This window comes from Bos indicus, chromosome 23 (assembly GCF_029378745.1).
Source record: "Bos indicus isolate NIAB-ARS_2022 breed Sahiwal x Tharparkar chromosome 23, NIAB-ARS_B.indTharparkar_mat_pri_1.0, whole genome shotgun sequence".
Classification (NCBI taxonomy): Eukaryota; Metazoa; Chordata; class Mammalia; order Artiodactyla; family Bovidae; genus Bos; species Bos indicus.
Window position 1 is genome coordinate 44,188,008 of NC_091782.1, and position 20,910 is coordinate 44,208,917.

The window sequence follows — 20,910 nt, forward strand, 5'->3', positions numbered from 1 at the left end:
ATGAGAAAACTGAAGTTCATTAGCATCTAGGCAAGTCCTGACGAAGGTCGTGCCACTGGTAAACAGTGGAATCAGGATTTGAATTCAGGTCTGGACTCTTTGTATTCTGTCTGTGTGTCGGTTACAACCTTACTGTGGAGACTCAGCCGTGAAAGCAGAAGGAGGTGGAAGGTTAGCGGAAGCTGGAGAGGAAAAAAGGTGAAGATCTTTTGAAGTTTTCCTGCTCAGCCAGGAAAACATGGCTGCAGTTATCAGGTAATTGAAGTGTCAGCGTGATGCTGTCAGGAGGGCTGGATGAATTTGTTCCCATTGGCCTGTACGTGGTGGCTAAGTGAGCGGCACAATCGCAGTTTTCAGGTGAAGAAACTCTCCGGCTATCAAGGGAGTTCCTCTTTAGAAGCAACTCTATGAATATGCAAAATCAATGTCATTGAAGTCTTGCTTATGGTACTGCCTCCAATATCGTTTGATACTCACATAAAAGAGGTATTTGCCATTTGACAGGACTAAGACTGTGAGATTGTGGAGATTCTCTCCAACTCTGTTTCACAAATATCTGTAAACTCGGTTCCCCCGGTGTGTTTTCTTTTATTACAAAGTCTTTGTCACCCTGGGGCCTCCTCTGTCCTTTGACTTTTGTGAGTGACCATTCCTGCTCTTGATGAATTTGAAGTGCAGACCTAGATCATCTTCCCAATGTTGGTAACAAGGAATGCTGTTCTTGTCTTCATTTTTATCTCTAGCCTCCTTTTTTCTTTCTCTTGATTCTTATTCTTCTTCCTGTAGTGACCACGTGCCTCCAGGTAACTGCACCCCCATTTCCTGCTGCCCTCCTCCCTCTACCTAGCTACCACCCAACCTCAAAGCTCACATCCTCTAGCACAAGAAATGGTGAGCTCTATGGAAAAAGCATTCAGTGGCCCTTAGGATTGTTGGCATCTTAATCACCTGATTGCCTGCTCAGACAGTGGGGAGGAAATAACCTGAGCCCTTGTTTTCTCAGTGACCAGACAGATTTTGGTGTTGGTTAGCGGCATATGTACCTTTGATTAGCTTTCATTGCCAATACTGGGACATGCTTTTTCTAGAAGCTTGGGCCTTTCACTCGTAGGAGCTCAGCCGTAGGTGACGTACACATGTATTGAAATAGGGGGTCCTCCAGGTCATGCCTCACGTTGTAGACACTTAGAAGGAGGTGTCTTTTGTTTTTTGAGAGCTGGGAGTGTTGTTATAATATCCGTCATACTGGGAGGCAGTCAAGAAATCTTTTTGTAAAAAGTGACTGATCTTTTGCCCCCTCCTTTGGAGATATTTTTAAATGGCCCCTCTTCTTCTTGCCCTGTAGAATCTCCTTGAATCACATGAGCTTCCATTCCTACTGCTGAAAATATTTGTGTTTTTTATGTAACATGTTAAGCAATATTCCATTAAAAAGGTAATGGATGTTTATTTTAAGGAGATTAGGAAGTTTTTGTTGTTCTTGTTGTTTAGTTGCTAGGTCAAGTCTGACTCTTTGCAACCCCATGGACTATAGCCTGCCAGGCTCCTCTGTCCATGGGATTCTTCAGGCAAGAATACTGGAGTGGGTTGCCATTTCCTTCTCCAGGGTATTTTCCCAACCCAGGGATCGAACCCATGTCTCCTGCATTGCAGGTGAATTCTTTACCTCTGAGCCACCAGGGAAGCCCAGGAAGTATACAAGACCGGATAAAATAAACATTGTCCTTAATGATGATAAGACTGCCATGCTTTATCTTATTTCCTTTGTTTCAAGGGTGATAGATACTTTTTTTGGGAAATCCTACATTTGCTATCATCATTGGAGAGTACATCGTTTTTGTGAACATGTTCTGAGAAAGGGACAGGTGTCTTGATTCCCTCTAAAGTGCTGGGATCTCCCATGAGTCAGTTAATAGTAGCATTTATTCTCTTTGCTCTGTTGTCAGATGCCAGCAATTCTAGCAGTAGGCAGCTTTGGAGTCTGAGAAGTCAGTGTCCCCAGCCCAGTGTCCACACAGGATGTGGGAGGGAATATGCTAACTGATAATTGTTGAAATAGCAAAGTTTTGAATAACTTACTCTCTTGATAAATTGCAATGCATTTTAGACTGAGTCCCCTTAAAAATACTGCTCTTTAGATTCAGAAAGGGGTGGTGTCCATCTGGCCTGCAGGCATGCCTGTGAGGCCCTATTGGTGTGAACAATATCATCTTATTGTTATTATAACATACCCCTTATCATCTGGGTTGTGAGCTCGGTCAGAAGAAAGGCAGAGTTCTGCTGTGAGAGACTGCGTCTGCACAACTCACCTTGGGAGGATGGGGTTGGTGTCCTTTGGAGAGCGGCCACTGGACCTCTCTAGCTAATGGGGAGGAAGGAAGGAGGTTGATGGTGGAGAACGGGTCTACATACTTCAATCCCACCATAATCTGAATTTCTGAAGCTGAGACTCAATTGAGATTATGTATATAAATGCCATGTGGCATGAACCTATACACTATAAACTATATACACACATTGGCTATCGAGTCATAAATTTTCAAGAAAACAGAGAAGAAAGGTCTCCTTCAGAAAAAAAACAGCCGAAGTCTGTTCCTTTGATACATTTCTGACTGAAGGCAAAAGGCTGGCCCTGATTCTTTGGCATCAGCCCATTCCATAGTAAGGGTCACCCTTGTAGGCGTAGGGTTTCTTGATCTTCCTGTATAGCTTTCGTTGACCCATTTTCTCCCTTTCTGAGTTTTGCAGAATCAGCTCCTCCATAGATTTTGTGTGTGTGTGTGGAGAATGGCCTTGGTAAAAGTAGAAAACTCCTGGGGCTTTCCTGGTGGCTCAATGGTAAAAAATCTGCCTGCAATACAGGAGACCCAGGTTCGAGCCCTGGGTTGGGAAGATCCCCTGGAGGAGGGCATGGCCTGGAGAATTCCATGAACTGAGGAGCCTGGCAGGCTACAGTCCATGGGGTTGCAGAGTCAGACATGACTGAGTGACTAACACACACACACAGAGAATTCCTAGTTTCTGTACTTGAGGTAAGGACAGCTTGCTCATCCTAGAGTTCATCCTCACCCCGGAGACCCCAGTTGTCCCCCACGTCACCAGTTTGCTGCTGCAGTGATGGGATGGCTCCCCAAGTGTGAGGGTGAAGGAATCGCAGCTTGCATTCCTACAGCTTTCCTTCCATGGGCACCGGTTGATATTCTAGTTTAACTGCCCCTTGCAGTTTGCTTGTCAACCTGGAGGAGGAAGGTTGAAGGTCTTATTTTGGGGCATGTATTTTTTTTACAGTGTTTATTTTCACCTCATGGCATATGAGGAATCGTAGGAAATTAGGGTCGCACCCCCAGGCGTAGTGTAGAAGGCTGGATGGAAGAAAACTGAACTCTGAGAAGCAGCTCTGTGCTGGAGGCCGTGAATTCAGCTTGTGTGTCTGACCTGGAAGCAGAGCCTGCCTCCAGGGCGGGGCGGGGGTGGGCAGATGGGGAGCATCTGCTCATTTTGTGCGGAGCAGGGGCCCCGGACCCCCGGGTTTAGGTTGTGGGGGCGGAGACATCCTTGGGGTGCCGAGGAGATGAGGATTTATTGCCTGCTCACCCGGGGAAGGAAGCAAGCCCAGGACATGGAGTCAGCAGCAGGGAAAGGGGTGCCTCTTTCATTCCACAGTGCCTGGCCTGGTCTTGTGAGGCCGGCTCTTTCTGTTCCTGCTTTGGCCTCCGCTCCCGACTGCAGACCCTCCTGTGTCTCCTTCCACTCCTCACGGATTTTCTTCCTCGGGCCTTGAGGCTTCCTTGGCGTCTGCTTGCCACATCTCCCGGGCATGCCTCCAGGCTGGCTTGCTGCTCCCTGAACCCCTTCAGTGGCGGCCCGTCTCGACTGTGACTGAGCCCACTACCCAGCTTCCTGGGAGACCCGATGTGACCAGAGGGGTCACCGCCTGGCGCTGGTTCCCTCTGGGCAGAGCTTCTGTTTGACCCTGGGGCGCTCTTCACGGGGGAGGATGGTGGAGACAGGATCCTGGGCGGTGGAGGCGGCCTTTGGGTAAGGAACTGTCTGAGGCAGGGCTCCTTCATCACAGACAGGCCTCGGGCTGTTGTACGAGGGAGACCTTTGTGTTGGGCTTTGTGTACAGGCTTTTCCTCAGCTCCTCTCCAGAGTGGAGGGTGAAGATTCAAGTTTCTGGGGGAAATCCTAGAGAGAGCTGGATGCTGGGCCAGAGGAGGGCAGAGAAAGAGGAACCCCCCCCCACCCCCAACCCCGCCATATCTTTCTGTCTTTTCATGCTGTTCATGGGGTTCTGAAGCCCCAGGTCAAACAGTCCCTTGGACAGCAAAGAGATCAAACCAGTCAGTCCTAAAGGAAATCAGTCCTGAACGTTCATTGGAAGGACTGATGCTGAAGCTGAAACTCCAATACTTTGGCCACCTGATGTGAAGAGCCAACTCCTTTGAAAAGATCCTGATGCTGGGAAAGATTGAAGGCGGGAGGAGAAGGGGACAACAAAGGATGAAATGGTTGGATGGTATCGCTGACTCAATGGACATGAGTTTGACCAAGCTCTGGGAGTTGGTGATGGACAGGGCAGCCTGGTGTGCTGCAGTCCATGGGGTCACAAAGAGTCAGACATGACTGAGCGACTGAACAACAACCAACCCTGACATCTGCACCCAGATTGTGGAGTCGCCAAGAGGGATTTGAGAACACATCATGGATTCTTCATTTGTGCCTGATAATAGACTTTCCCTCTGCTCCCCTGTCTTGGGTACTTATCGTTTTGTAGGAGTGGGATTGAATAGAGGGCTCAATAGGATGCAGCCCAGAAGCAGTACGTGTAAGTGTGGGGATCACAAGCAGTGAGGCTGCCCGCCTGAACTGCCTGAACTTGCAGGGAAGGTTTTGGACATTCAGTGGCCTAAAATGGGGTGGCCGCAAGGTTATAGGAAGGTTTCCTCAACCTCTGGATGTCATGTGAAAGGCGGGGTCTGGGCGTGAGATGAGGTCAGACACCAAGGTCCAAATGGCTGGATGGGAGGAAATTCCCAGCCTTGCTAAGGCCATGAGAATGAAGGAATGAACATAAGGAAGTAAGCTGCTGGGAGATTTTGGAGACAGCGTCAGTGTTGGTCACCTGCCTCCTTTTGACTGCGATAAAAATCATGAGGCTTAAAAACCCTGACTGCTGATTTGAAAATTTACCCCATGCAGTGATTAATAATAGAAGCTTTCAGGAATGAGTAAAAAAAAAAGAGGGGGAGGGGATGACACAGACGTGCTAGGGAAACACATGAGGATAAGGTTCCCTTGTTGAAAAGGACGAGGGTTAAAACTCCTGGCAGTCTGCCTTCCCGCCAGTGGTGCTCTGAGGTCCAGATCCCTGGGTCTGTGTTACAGGCAGGCACACAGAGGCACAGGGCAGGCGAGGAGGTTTTCACGCTCCCCAGTCCCTCTTGGTATGGTTATTTACAGAAGTGTGGTGACCAGGGGCAGAAAAATGAGGCCTGGCCAATCACACAGGTCTGTCTCCAGCTCTGTGTCTGCCTGCACTCGTGGTGATCATTTGACCATTCCTCGGACAACGTCACTGTTGACAAAAAAGAAAAAAGACGTTCTGTTCAGCAGCGGCATTCCCCAAAGAGAGATGGTACTGCCTCATCTTTCCCTGTTTGCCTTTGAAGCAGCCTTTGCTCTCATTTGGAGTCTCTGGCCAGGTTAGAGCCACTTTCTAGGTCCTTGGCTTTATTAGAAATAAAGGAGCTGCCTGGGCTTCCCTGGTGGCTCAGATGGTAGAGAATCTGCCTGCAACAAGGGAGACCTGGGTTCGATCCCTGGGTCAGGAAGATCCCCTAGAGAAGGAAATGGCTACCCACTCCAGTATTCCTGCTTGGAGAACTCCATGGACAGAGCTCCATGGTCACAGAGTTGGACACAACTGGGCAACTGACACTTTAGGAGCCACCCAGCAGTTCCAATTTTAACAGAAGGATTTTAGGTGGCCCTTTGTTTATGCTGAGCATGAGGCTGAGGTGAAGGCTGTGATCTGTCCTGTTCATTGTCGTCAAGGAAGGACTGATGGGAGGGAAGGAGGGAAGGAAACTATACCAAGCATCATGCATGATACAGTGTTAGTGAAACGATCTTAAGGGTCATTGGTTTTAGCAGAGGGGATTTATAATCCAAAACAGCAAATTCTAAAATACAGCTGCACAGTCAAAACACGTGAAGAACTTGAAATACTGATGTTTGGGCCCCCGTCCCAGAGATGCTGACTTGACTGGTGTGTTAGTTTCCTGGGGCTGTCATAGCAAAGCTCCACAGACTGGATGCCTTAAACAACAGGGATTTATCGACTCACAGTTCTGCAGGCTAGAAGTCCGAGATCAAAATGCTGGCCGCCTGGGTTTCTCCTGAGGCCTCTCTCCTGGACTCCAAGATGGCCGTCTTCTCCCTGTGTCTCCATGTGGTCATCCCTGTCTGTCCATGTCTTTGCCCTGATCTCCTCTTCTTGTAATGACACCAGTTGTACTGGATGAGGGCCCATCCTAGTGACCTCATTTTACCTTGGTCATGTTTTCAAGTCCCCATATCACACCAGTTGCACTCTGAGGGACTGGGATTTAGGATTTCAGCATGTGAACCTGTGGGGCAGGCATCCCATAACAATCGGCCTGGGTGGAGCCGAGGCATCAGCACTTCAAAGTCTCCCCTAGAGACTCCACTTGCAGCCGAGGTCGAGAATCCCGGTTCCAGATGGGTCTGCCCTAGCATCCAGGAGCAGCTGTTTGGAATATCATCCCTAGACGGTTGAGTTTTTCTACATTGTGAAAGTGTTGGAAACTTGTGTGGGAAAAGGCTGTCATAAGCAGAACCGTGTAAAGAGCGTTGATATCAGACAAGGTGACCGTGGAGAGACTTTGTTAAAAGGTCTGTCACACCTTGGCAGGGGGGTGGGGTAGTGGACAGGGTAGGGGGACCTATGATTTCACAGCAAGCGTCCAACAAGCAGTGTGCTCACTGTGCTTGAGGAAAGCAGCCCCTGAGGACAGACAGCCTCTTTCACTCCACCACTGCTGCGTTTTCTGAGCTTTGTCATCTGCTGTTCGGTTTCCTGAACTGACCTAGCCCCTAGAAGGGGAGTGCCCTGTGTAAGCAGCTGGTCGTGGTTCTTGGGCCAGGAATTCAGTAGAGGCTTACATAACCCTGCAGTTGAGCTCTTGGAAAGAAATGCCTGTCTCATGCGAGCATGCTTAATGAGAGGTGAGCAATTAGCGAGAGGTCGGGGCTCCGTGCCCAGGCAGTTCTGGAGCGTGCAGTGCGTGGTGTGTGGGGGCCGAGAGTCGTGATGCGAAGCTCAGCCTGACTCAACTGCAGCTCACCCGGCTGACGACAGGCACACGCTGACGTCTCAATAGTTCATCCTGCAGCAAGAATTCTGTTTCTCTGTTGCTCTCGGCCTGCAAACTCAGTTTTGGCATTTTACAGTCTTGCTTTTTTTTTTTTTGAAGAGCATCCTTCTGTGACACTGTCTTCCCTTCCTGTTCATATCCGATGGTCATCCCGGCCAGTCGTTCACAAGTATGAGGAGCTGTTTCTCCACCTTCGTGCCCATGCACATCAGGAGGTACTCAAGTCCCCCTCTGCCCTCCTTAGTTTTCTCACTGAGGGGGACAAAGTCGACTGCTGCCTCCTCTTCCAGCTTGGGATTCATGTCAGGCACCGGTAAGTGTTTCCCTCACTTTACCGCGTTGGATCCTCACAGAGGACTGATGCGCTCTCATCTCATGTTACAGATGAGGGAATCTAGGCTTCGATAGAGAGCTGCCCAGGAATATGAGCGGTGATGGAGTTGGGTTCAAGTCTACATTATCCTGACTCCAAATCTTATATCTAGCCTTCGTGTGCATCCTGAGCCATGCTAACACATCTCTGGTGATCTCATCTAGCTACACGATGTGTGCATACTAAGTCGCTTCAGTCATGTCTGACTCTTTGTGACCCTATGGACTGTAACCCACCAGGCTCCTCTCTCCAAGGGATTCTCCAGACAAGAATACTGGAGTGGGTTGCCATGCCCTCCTCCAGGGGATCTTTCCGATCCAGGGATTGAACCTGCGTCTTTTATGTCTCCTGCTTTGACAGGCAGGTTCTTTACCACGAGCGCCACCTGGGAAGCACCTCGTCTAGCCACATGGCTCTGAAATCCATCCATACAGTGAGTGACTCTCACTCCTACACCTCTAACCTAGACCCTCCCCTGAGTTCCAGGCTCAGGTATCTGATGGCCTCTCCACATCATCTCTGGATTTCTAGCACGCACCTCAAAGCTAGCCTGCCCCAAGCAGAGCCCCATATCGCCCTCCCTTTTCCAAAGCGTGCTTCTGCTCGGTCTCCTCTCTCTACATAGATGTGTCTCCTTTCAGTGACTCAGGCCAAAACGCGGGAGTCACCCTGACGCCTCTGCTTCTCTCCCAGCCCACATGCACGTCATCGGCAAATCCATGGGGACTAACAATATCCCGAATCCAGCTGCCTCTGCCCCCCTGCACTGTCACCGCCCTCCCACTGTCTGTCCTTATCGCCCACCTCAGAGTGACTCAGCCTCTGTCACCCTTTGCTCAAATCCCGTGGTGCCTTCCTGTCCCATTCAGGTTGTCAGTTATTAAGTTGAAAGTAAAAGTGAAAAAGTAAGTAAAAAAAGTTTCTCAGTCGTGTCTGACTCTGTGCAACGCTATGGACTGTAGCCCACCAGGCTCCTCTGTCCATGGAATTCTCCAAGCAAGAATACTGGAGTGGGTAGCCATTCCCTTCCCTGGTGGCTCAGACGGTAAAGAATCTGCCTGCAATGCAGAAGACCAGGGTTTGATCTCTGGGTTGGGAAGATCCCTTGGCGAAGGGAATTGCTACCCACTCCAGTATTCGTGCCTGGAGAATCCCCATGGACAGAGGAATTTGTCGGTTAACAAAGAGTCGGAGACAAATAAGCAACTAGCAGTAACAGGTACTAAGTTACTGCCCCTCAGCCCTGAACCCGTCCTTCTGCACTGCTGGTCAGCTGGCTCCCTGTCGGGCTCGGTCAGCAGGAGGTGCTTGAGGGAGATGGCACCCAGGAGAAGGGCGAAGGGACTTGCTCCCTCCTGTTCAGCTGTCTGTAGGTTTCCGGTCAGCTTGCATCTCCTGTGAGCAGTACCCCAGTCCTATTGCCTCAACCCGGCAGAGGCAGTTCCTTCCTGTAGCAGCAGCTAAGTCCACTTTGCCACTCATCTCGCCCTCAGGAACCCATCTGGCTGTGCTTCCTCAGGGCCATCAGAGCCAGTGGCCACGCCCCCTCTGCAGGGGCCTGGAGCCTCCGGGTTTTGATAGCTCACCTTCACTTGCCCAGCCCTCGGGGTGGAGACATCTCCCTGGACTTGCTGTCCTTTCCTCTTTCAGTTACCTGGTAAATGACAAGTTTTCCAGAATTCTAAATTTCTCCAAATTTTATCATGGGCTATATACACACTGTCCGTTATTTCCCTTGAAGTAACAGGCCCACTTCATTCATTTTGGGGGAAATATCTGCCTAATAACCAAGTCTAAGTAATCACAGTTTGTCTGATCAGTTGTTCTTTCAAATGAAAATCATGTCCCATGCAAAAATGGGGCTCAGTTCAGTTCAGTTCAGTCGCTCAGTCGTGTCCGACTCTTTGCGACCCTATGAACTGCAGCACACCAGGCCTCCCTGTCCATCACCAACTCCCAGAGTTCACCCAAACTCATGTCCATCGAGTCGGTGATGCCATCCAGCCATCTCATCCTCTGTTGTCCCCTTTTCCTCCTGCCCCCAATCCCTCCTAGCATCAGAGTCTTTTCCAATGAGTCAGCTCTTCTCATGAGGTGGCCAAAGTATTGGAGTTTCAGCTTTAGCATCATTCCCTCCAAAGAACACCCAGGACTGATCTCCTTTAGAATGGACTGATTGGATCTCCTTGCAGTCCAAGGGACTCTCAAGAGTCTTCTCCAATACCACAGTTCAAAAGCATCAATCCTTTACTGCCTGCATATCCCAGACTTCAGAGCACAGGACTTACACAGAGTAAATGCTTGATAAATGTTGGTCCAGTGGATGAGTGATTGGAGTTCTAGAATCTCAGGACTTAGACAGAGGTGCCCCAGGCACAGGTGACTCCGTCCTTGTGCCTCGGGGAGGATCATAAAGAGGATGCTGACATCATAGGAAAATGAATAAGTGCTTTCTCCATGTGGGAGGGGGAGGGGGCGGAACTAGCAGTGTCTGTAGCCCCACTGTGCATGGGCTTGTGTGTATGTACTTGTGAAGAGTAAGTTATATTTCTTCTCTCTTTTCTACCAATTGCTATTGCTTGACCTGGGGAAAACAAAGCGAGAAACAACTAACAAAATTTGAGTTATGGTATCTCATTACCAAAGAAAGTACCTGCGGTCTGCTGAGTCTATTATCTCCTCTTTACCTTCCCTCTCCACTCTGGCTTTTGAACTAATAGATGTCGAGGGGCTGCCTTTCTAAAATACTATCCTGATAATTTTATGGAACATTCTAAGTGGTTTCCAGCTCCCGTGGACTTTAATTCATATCAGAAGAACCTGAGATTGTTGGTTGTTGGCTTGTTATCATCTGTGTATAGAATTATCTCCTCAAGTCTGGGTCTGCTGAGGGGCTTGCTACACTTCGCCCCAAAGGTGAGGCCTAGTTCTTAATGGGGAGCTTGGTGGGCTACAGTCTGTGGGGTCACAGAGTTGGACACAACTGAGTGATTAACACTTTGGCTTTCACTTAGCTTCTTAATTCAAGAGGGCTAACAACATTTTCAGGCCAGGAAGAGGCAAGAGAATTTCTTCACATTTAGCAGTTAGTGGAGACCCACCTTCCCAGGGTGCGAGGCTGAATCAACCCGAAATCTAGCACATTACAGGGTACACCCTGCCTTGCCGGATCGTGGGGAAGCTCCCTGGGTCACAGTGGCACTTTACAGTTCTCACTGCCGCAGTTCATCTGTTCAGCCTTGTTTGCCTTGGATTTCAGCCACCTGGGCTTCGGAAGGTGCTGAGCTGGCCACTGATCCTGGCCCCAGCACACAGGTGTGGTTCGTGCCATGTTGAACACCAGTGGCAATTATGGTTGCTGATTGAAAAGGAAGCTGAATACACTGGCTTTCATCAGGTCAGCTTTGCTTGGCTGCATGCAGCTTTGCACTCGAGCAAATGAGGGCTGAATTCTTGGTTCAGACAGATTCTTTCAAGGTGTTGTATTTTGGGACTTAAATAACTAAGCAAGACAACCCTGTGAAGCTGGGTGCTGTCTATAGTGTCACCAAGCTTGGTGTCCTGTGAAAGGAGAGCATTAAGCACGTAAAACTTCTAATTACAAGGGCTAAGATTTTGCTCAGTTTTGGCTCCAGATATTACTTAGTTTAGAGCTGCTGTTGTTCAGTTGCTAAGTCATGTCCAACTCTTTGTGACCACATGGACTGCAGCACACCAGGCTTCCCTTTCCTCCACTATCTCCCGGAGTTTGCTCAAACTCATGTCCATTGAGTCAATAATGCCATCCCACCATCTCGTCCTCTGTCACCCTCTTCTCTTCCTACCCTCAGTGTTTCCCAGCGTTAAGGTCTTTTCCAGTGAAAAGTAGTTTAGGGCTACTGCAGCCTTAGTTTACTGTGCCATATTTGAAACAAGAAATCTGAGCTACATTTTAATTTTTGAAATATAGGATGTGTGTGGGTAGGAGGATATTGATAAGTACTCTCAGAGTACATAGCACTGTCACGGATATTCATGGGGAATCTGAAACCAAAGACTTGGTTACTGTCCTCAGAAAGCTCACAACCTATTTAGGGAAATAGAAGCTACGCTTGCATCGACATGGGCTTCCCTTGTGGTTTAGCTGGTGAAGAATCCACCTGCAATGTGGGAGACCCCGGTTTGATTCCTGGGTCAGGAAGACCCACTGGAGAAGGTATAGGCTACCCACTCCAGTATTCTTGGGCTTCCCTTGTGGCTCACCTGGTAAAGAATCCACCTGCAATGTGGGAGACCTGGGTTTGATCCCTGGATTGGGAAGATTCCCTGGACAAGGGAAAGGCTATCCACTCCAGTATTCTGGCCTGGAGATTAATGGACTGTATAATCCATGGGATGGCAAAGAGTCAGACACGACTGAGCAACTTTCACTTTCATTTTTCATAGACACAGTAAAGCAAGACTATTCATAAGCATCACAATGTGTATAGTCAGGAGTGCCGTAGGAATTCGGAGAATAAGTAGATAACCATGGATCTGTGTTTGCTGAAAAAAGCTTCAGTGGAATTTGAAGTGGCCTGAGAAAAGAGTGTGGGTTTAGATTGATAAGAAAAGGAGAGGCCCCTCAGGCCAGGGTTGAGCAGGGGCTTGGTGGCATGAACATGTGCAGCACACACGGCGTCTGTGCAACACACACAGTGTTTCACAAGTGGATGAGCTCTCTCCGGGGGAGTCATTAGAGAGGGAGGTGAGCAGATGGGAAAGGACGGAGCGTTGGAGGACACCCAATCCAGTGGGGCAGACAGGATATGTGCACACAGAAAGATAAGTCAGACTGTTGTTTGTGCAATTAAAAATATTAAAAGATGATTCAAAGGCAGAAAGATAAGAAGTACTTGGCAACTGTACCTCGCCAGTCAGATAAGAGGTACAACCAAGACGTGCCTCAGGACTTCAGGGGAGGGTAGATGGAGGAGTGCTGAAGGGCCGTGGCCTTAGGAGAGGGAAGAGGAGGGGAGGCAGGCAGAAGAAAGGGATTATGGCAGGTGAAGCGGAGCTCAAGGGCAAGGCTGACTCTCGGAGATGTCCGACTCTTGGTGAAGAAGGAGATGGGCACTCTTGGTGAAGGACATGGGCATTTGGCCGGGATGTGGGTCTTAAGGCGAAAAGGTCTATAGCAGTTATATTGGGAAAAGGAGCCATGTGTGGATGAGGGGCAAATAGCAGGATTGCTAAGCATGTGCCAGGGTCAAACTGTGTGGAGCCCATTTTTAGCCTGGAGTGGGCCGAGCCAGGGTGCTGAGGAAGGTGGCATTTTTACGGCTAAGCACAGGGCTCCCTGGGCTCAGGTGGGTGGATTCTGAGGAATGGAGGAGGGCCTGCCGGGTTAGGAGAGCAGGGGGCAGAGGCAATCTTGCACTGATGCGGCCCTGGGGAGACCTTGTTGGCCCACAAGCAGTGGGCTGAGAGGAAGAAGTGTAAGGGAAGCTGGAAGCAAGCTATTTAAGCAGAAAGCAGCACACCCAGCATTTGATATTCCTCGGTATGAAGGAAGTTAGGTTGAATTAGGTTGTCGGCAGTAGCATGAATAACATCATGATGATGAGACAACTGACTTAGAATATCTTGGATCACACCATTCTCTAAATTTCTTTACATTTTTTTTCCATCCAAACTTATTTAACACTCGTAGCTTAATATTTCTGTTAGATTTTAGAGATTAGAAGAGCAGAGAGTGAATTTAGTTTGAAAACTCAGCTCCATCATTTTCTAACTGTGAGATTTGGGGCAACTTAACCTAATTTTCTGCTCTTGATTTTCTCATCTCTAAAATGGGAATGACAGTATGTTTCCTTGGGGCTGTTATGAGCATAAACATTAGGTTTCAGCAAGTGGGGACGCTTGTTATTTTAAAACCAGAATTTCAGAGCGTTTGTGTGTTTCAGTGCAAGTTACTCTTCAGGCCTGGCAACGCCCGCCTGCCTCTGTCCTTCCGCACGCCTTGCTCTCTTGTAAACACGTCTACTTAGATTTGTGATTTGGAATGTGGAGTGCTGAGCCCAGGTAACTATAAGTCAGCCAGTGTGGGGTTTTTTTGACACATTACAAATTATGCCATGTTTAAGCACAATAAGGGAGGATGAGGGAATTAACCTGTTAGAGGAGCTGTTTGGCAAGTCCCAGCAGCCCGCACAGGCCTTTTGGGATCTTTCTCTCACACAGACGTGGATGACGCTCTCCTCCCACAGTGACTGAGTCAGGGGTCACTGTTGGCTGAGTCACGTGTCTCTTTGCCAGGAGGGAGGTGGGCAGTGCTGACAGTGAATGACGTCAGTGCCGTGGGAATCCGAGGTGCTCACGAGCCCAGCACGTGGGTCGGAACCACGCAGTCCTGCGCTGTGTTTCCAAGTATAACTCACATCTGTGGAATAGATCAGGGGAGATTAAGTGAGTCCAAGCAGGAAACAAAGTTCAAATATATTTAGAAGATATTAAGGGAAGAGAAGAACTTCTCCAAGGGGTCTGATCTCCCCTTTCACTTTTCTAGAAACCATTTTGGTTCTCTGGTTACGTCTTTTTTTTGAGGGATGTTAGCAATACTGTGTTCATTCGACCCCCGTGAGCCCTCCCTTCCAGTACTTCATGTTCTTGATGAGTTCTACTTCCTTGGCATAGACAGTCTGTAACAGTCATAGGTTTGGCCAGGGTTTTGTTCTCTCTAATTTAATTTGTCTAAAGCACAAGTGGAGACTTCATGAGCTGAGGTCAAGAAATCATACTTCATCTTTGCCTGACACATTTGCCTGTGGACCTCAGATCATTGACAAAGCAGTTGAGAGAACACAGATTAAACCATAACTGTTCTCAGGTATTTCCACTGTGTGGATCTGACAGAGAAACCTACATCTCTTGCGATGTCCCCCATTTCTTTGTTTCTATGACTCACCTCAGAAACTCCCTTACCTTAAGAAGCAACCAAAATGTGTAAATTTTTGTTACAAGTACTGTGGGCTAAAACTTTTCAGAGACAGACATTGCAAAATTGCCCCTCGGGGTAGACTTTTGGTGCTTATGTGCAGAGAGGGGTAGGAAAGGGTTGTTTATTCAAAGGTCAATATAGATGTCTGTTGCTACTTGACCTCTGGTCATCCAAATTTTCCCTCTCAGAACTTTGGAAGGAAGTTGATTCAGATAAATCCATCACTTGCTGAAATCTCAAGTCTTGTTTTCTGAAATTCAGAACCAAATAGATTGCCCTCTCTCCAAACTCATTATCCAGAGACACACTGGGCATCAGATAAATTTAGATAATGAAGGGTCTTCTCCCCGCTTCTCACTTATTAGAAGCTACTCATTTGTGTTAGAAAATTAGGGAAGCACAGGAAAGACTAGAGATAACAAAAATAACCCGCTGTCAGAGGTGTAATCGTTCTCACTAATTTCCTGATACTGGTTTATATCAAGGAGTGAGGAATACCCTTCTTTTGTCTCTTACATCTTCTCCTCATCCACCCAAGCTCAGAAACATTCAGAATCCATGAAAATCAAAACCAACCAACCAAACAAAAATCCCACAGTTTGTTGGTGGATCTGTATGTTGGCTTGGATGGCAGTATCTGACCAGCGTGTAGTATATGTGAGATCTTCCTTGTTGCTACCCTTCTGCACTTGAATCTAGGTTAGGCCCCTGGGCCTTCTGTTGGTGACCAGCTGCTTGCTGCTCTCGGCACCGAAGCTCTTGCCCGGGCACTGGAGGATAGCCTAGTAGCCTTGCTTCTCAGGGTCACATTTGTTGCCACTGTATCCTTGGAAGTCTGTGATCTAGGCTTGTCTATTTCCCTACTAATAGACAAAGATGAAAATGCCTCATTGAAATACAGTTTGAAATCTAAGCATAAAGAGAGTCAGGAATGAGAATGACGCAGAACTGATGATACACGTTGACTTACAAAAACACATTTTCCCCTAAGTGCTCAAAAAATAATCACCGCTCTGCTGCTTAGTATCCAACTGAGTGTGTGGCGGAGCGAAGCCAGACGCAGCCGGTTGACCTCCAGGCTTTCCGATGCCCCGTCGCCATAGCCCGCTTTCCTACTGCACCTACTTTCTCTCCCTGAGCTTCCCTAGCTTCATCTGCTTTGCTTTTTGGAGCAGCAGCTGTGGGCGAAGGAGCAGGATGTGGAGAACTTGGCTGGGTGGTGGGGCCATGGTGCCAAGATGGCTCTCAATCCAAGGTCTCTGCTTGTTTCCAGCCTTCTGACCACAAACGTTCATTGCGAACGTGACTCCCACCAGAGCAGCTTTGTTTGTAAATGACTCCTTCTTCTGCTTTCTGAAAAATGACATTAACTCTGACTGCTGCCCCATCCCCAGTTAAGGCTTGGGCCACTATCTGTTAGGTATCTTTAAACCTTCATCCCTTTGCTCAGTCATGTCTGACTCTTTGCGACCCCATAGACTGCAGCCCACCAGACTCCTCTGTCCATGGAATTCTCCAGGCAAGAATACTCGAGTGGGTTGCCATTTCCTACTCGAGGAGAATCTTCCTGATCCAGGGATTGAACCCAGATCTCCGGCATTGCAGGTGGACTTTTTACCATCTGAGTCACCAGGAAAGCCTGGCTATCTTTAAGGGAATTTTGAAACATCAACTCTTTGTCTGGGTCTGGAGACACAAAGCACCATATATGTGAAGGTTAAGACCCTTTCCTCTAGTTGGATGAAGCCCTGCTCCAGGTGGAAAGAGGCTTGGCTTTAGCTCCTCCTGTGCCCTTTTGCATTTCAGACTACACAGTCATCTGTGGCAGCCCAGTTAGGGCGACAGAGCGTGTAGCTGAATTTCTGACGGTGCGTAGACACCTTTCTGGAGTGGAGCTCTGAGTGCCCTGCCCACCTTCTCACCTTACCGATAGTCACTGTGCCCTCAGAGCAGAATGTTGGCTTCGTAGCCAGTCAAACAGAAGCCCAGTGAGAGAAATCAGCTACCTAGGGGACAGTACAAGCTAGCGGTCCTGCCAAGACCAGAACCCCAGTCTTTTAAACTGGTTCCGTAAGTCCCCCAGTGGGACTTGACTTAGATTTAATTTAGTTTTTAAGTCTTGGCAGACTGGATGCTATGTGTTTGTGTGGACTTGCACCATTTAAAAGGTTCTTGGAGTTGAGATCTTGCATGTAATTTGCTACATTAGCTTTGGGCAAAAATATTTGCTTTTTGATCCTTTGTGGTTAGAGTTCCTTCTCAGCATTAACCTGGCGTGTTAGCGAGCACTGGACTGTGGAGCGCAGCAAGGGGCCCAGAGTTCGGGGCAGGGGGAGTGAGGAGGGCTTATTACTCATGGCAGCTTTTCAGACTGCAGGCGCTCATGTAAGATTTTCCCAGATTGTTTGGTTGGTTGTTTATGTATTTTGGATATCACTCAGTTGAGATTAGGAAGCTGAAGCAATTCAGATGAAGCCTTTTGGATTTGGGTTTAACACTGGGAAAAACCTTCTCCTGATGCACTGAATTAAGTAAGAGCGTCACTGTGATGTTTGTCACGCAAAGGGACACTCACTCTATCATAATTGTCTCTACGCCTCAACGTTCAGCCCTCTTTGGGGGATGAAACAGGATGGGTTTTTCTAGTGAAAATTTGACTGTCTTCTTAGATTCTCCAGTGTGCTGAATACTTGAGCATCAGTGAACAGATGACCTAGTAATTAGATCTAATCACCAACCACTGTATTCTTTTGTGACAATAAACAAGGAGTAGATATTCTGCCCTGTTTCTTAGGAGGAGTAGCTGAGGCAGAGAGAAGGAAGCAACTGATTTAGTCATATGAGGAAACTCAAAACAGGAACAGGACATCCCGGGGACACCCTCTGAGGATAAACCCTGAAGCTGTACTCATTTCCAGCAGTGCTTTCTACCACCACCCTCCACCCTGCCGCTTCTCTTTCTGAAGCTAAGGCTAGCCATACTCTTGCTTTCCAGATGGTAAACTCCTTTTCCCCACTGTTACAGCACTGGGCTTACCAGGCGGTACAGTGGTAAAGAATCTGCCTGCCAGTGCAGGAGACACAGGAGACACGGGTTCGATCCCTGGGTCAGAAAGATCCCCTGGAGAAGGAAATGGCAACCTACTCCAGTATTCTTGCCTGGAAAATTCCACGGACAGAGGAGCCTGGCGGGTGTCTATAAGCCATGGGGTCGCAAAAAGTCAGACATGACTGAGCACACACACACACCATTGCTAACGTAACTGAATTTTCAATCCCAGTATACATTCACTGGGATCACACCATACGGGAGGACTAGGTTCTAAAGTCGGCATAGAAGGTGAGAAGCTATTATATTTTTAAAAATTCAGTTATAATTTGCCCATTTTCATGCAGTATACATAGTTTATAGCATTGGTATGTTTAGTGTATACGAAAACATGTATACAGTTAAAGACTATGTACGAAATATTTAATTTTTCAGCGCCAGATCCTTAAACATCAGCATTTCAGCAAGAGGCTCCGAGAGATAAGCAGGAGCAAAGATTGATTTAGGGCAGAGTAGATTCACATCTCTGCTTTCCTGTGCTCTCCAGGGCATTCACACACTGAGAGAAAGGGTGGGTAGAATCACTCGTTATTGGAAAATTTTCCCCTCGCCTGCTCTCTCTCCTTCCTGTTGCCCTGTGCGTGCCCCTCTCCTCTTTCTCACACTGCTTTTTCCCCTTGAATGGATATAGTGAATATGTACAAGTTAAACGTGCGTGTGATGTCACTTTACTGTAGGTTTCACAAATGCCAGCTATAAGTCAGTGAGTGTCACTGTGAAATATAAAAAAAAGAAAAGAAGAAAAGCTTGCGTCTTCCTAATTTTCATTAACAGAAAATCACGCTGATGGATTTTATGATTTTTGTTGGAAGGATAAGCTTATCATTGGAATATGGGTTTACTGTTAATGTTAGATCAGTAGTTTGCATGAGGATGTTATATTGTGTACGCCAATGAGATCCATGTCCTTTTGGGAAAACACAACTTGTGTTCTCTACCTGTGTGCACTGTACTGGAAAAGCAACATGATTTCTATTTGCTAGCAACTCAAAAACATTTTTGCTTCACGATAGAGAGGCTTTTAAATATCATTAAGCTTAATCAAGTTTTATAAATCCTGGTTGGGTTTCACATAACTTTAAGCCTAATTAAAACTGTAGACATTTGCTTTCTAGTTCTGCGTGTTTTTCTTTTAATGTCTTGCTAATCACCAAGATTCCATACCATCACTGGCTAGTATCTCAAGTCATAATGCAAGGTTCAGTGTTAATGATTGTGGGTGTTGGTGCCCATTGTAAACAAGTTTTAAAAAATAACCTTGAGATCTTTTCTTGGTTGACCTTTTGGAAATGAAGGCTTCACTGTTGCTCACTTGTGATGTGACTGTTGTAGAGCTTGTCAAAGCGTGAGAGCTGCGAGCTTTGCCGTTTTCTCATGGTTTGCTTGGGCTGATGTTATTGGCAGTACTTTCAACCTGTGGCTTTTTTCTGTGAATCTTTTATAATTTTTTCAATGATTTGAAGGTTAAGTTAGTTAAAGTTACATATTGTGGTGCATACAGCTGCTTAACCAGGCACAGGGAAATAGCAAAATATTCTAAAATGCTGAATGCGAACCAAAGGCTGAGGGGTAGATACCTCTCTCAATCTTTCAGGAAGCCTCACTCAATCTTGAATATTACACACTGGGTGAAAGCTCTAGGTTAATCTGGATAATACATGTTTGCTAAGCTTAATTAATTTATTCTTACATAAAGATATGTAATGATAGCCTGATGGTCTAAATTCCTGCAGGGTTCCATTACTGTTAAATCATCAAAACTGTGTACCTTCTCCATTTCTTCATGATTTAGGCTTCTGGAGAAAAATATGAAAGGAGGAGGGACAAAAGTGTTCAGATAGCATCATTTCTTCTAGAAAAATCTGAGGTGTGATTTATAATCCTTGAAAAATTCTCCTGGAGTTCTTCTGGGCAGAAGCGACTAAGTGCTGCTCTCACTAAGAGGCAAGTATGTTTTATGTGCACAAATATTCATTATTTCTATATATTAGGGTTGAAGAACTCAAACATTTACAGGAAATTAAATCCTATTTTCATTAAAACTCCCCTGTTTGGAATCTTGAAAGTGGATAGCCCTTACATTTAAATCAGAACCCACTCTCTTCTTTATTCTGTTGACCAAAGTAGTACTAGGAAAATGTGGGAATTATCTGTTTACCAAAGTGATACCATCCTTCTCCAAGCATGCTAAACCAAATTCCAGAGCCTAGTGGATGAAATATCTGCCGTCTGTGTTAAGGCCACCAGGTTCAATTCCTGCTGGGATGGTAGTTTTTTCAATTAAATTTCCATTAACTTTTCGCCTCTGTGTCATTAGACACTAATTCTTAGGTGTGGCAAAGATGAAAGCGTAAAAGGAAATATCTGATTCACGCATCATGTTGCTGACAAGTGAAATGTGACGATGACAACTTTTTAATGTGGAAGATAGGGAAGCTGACGAGAGGACAGGTCTCTTAAACTCGACACTGACCAGGACAGAGGAGTGGTGGCAGCTGCGGCTCAGGGAGGCAATTTGAAAGATAGTGATCTCGCAGTGGGAGCATTCAGGATGATAAACGCTGGGATGTGGGGAAGAAGCCGGGTGGAGGAAACAGCCTGCAGAAAGCCTGACCCAGGGAGGAGGAAGCACCCAGAGGCACTTTGTTCAGGAGAGGAGACGGAGAATAAATATTAAGAAGAGCATGATGCTAAGAGGCACAAAGGTCATGTATTTAAACTTAAAGATGGAAAGGGATTCCAGGGCACAGATGAAGACAGTGAGAAACAGATAGACGTTAACAGCAGTTTTGCAAGAAGGGGAAAGATAAAAAGACAAAATCCAATCAAACACAACCCCAAACATGTTTGCTAATGGGCGATAGTGACAGCTGATGCTCAAAAGGGCTAGCCCAAGAAGACGTTTCAAGAAGTACCCATACTTCTTCAGGTTTTTCATGGAAATAAGAATAAATGGCTTTTAGAGTTCCATTACACAAATTTTAACCAAATGAACTTAGACACAGAATTAAAAAAAAAAAAAAAAGCAAAAGAGATTAAGGGAAATTTGTTCATTATAGCTTAGTCTAGA

At 47.0% G+C, this 20,910-nt stretch overlaps 1 long non-coding RNA gene across 4 annotated transcripts in view; it reads left to right on the forward strand.

The window, feature by feature from the left end:
* Positions 1-20,910, forward strand: part of LOC109576789 (uncharacterized) — a 40,514-nt gene that overhangs the window by 6,871 nt on the left and 12,733 nt on the right. For all 4 annotated transcript variants that reach the window (XR_011563483.1, XR_011563482.1, XR_002183433.2 and 1 more), the window contains one exon: positions 1-20,910. This exon is cut by the window's right edge and continues 12,733 nt beyond it. This is a non-coding gene — a long non-coding RNA (uncharacterized lncRNA).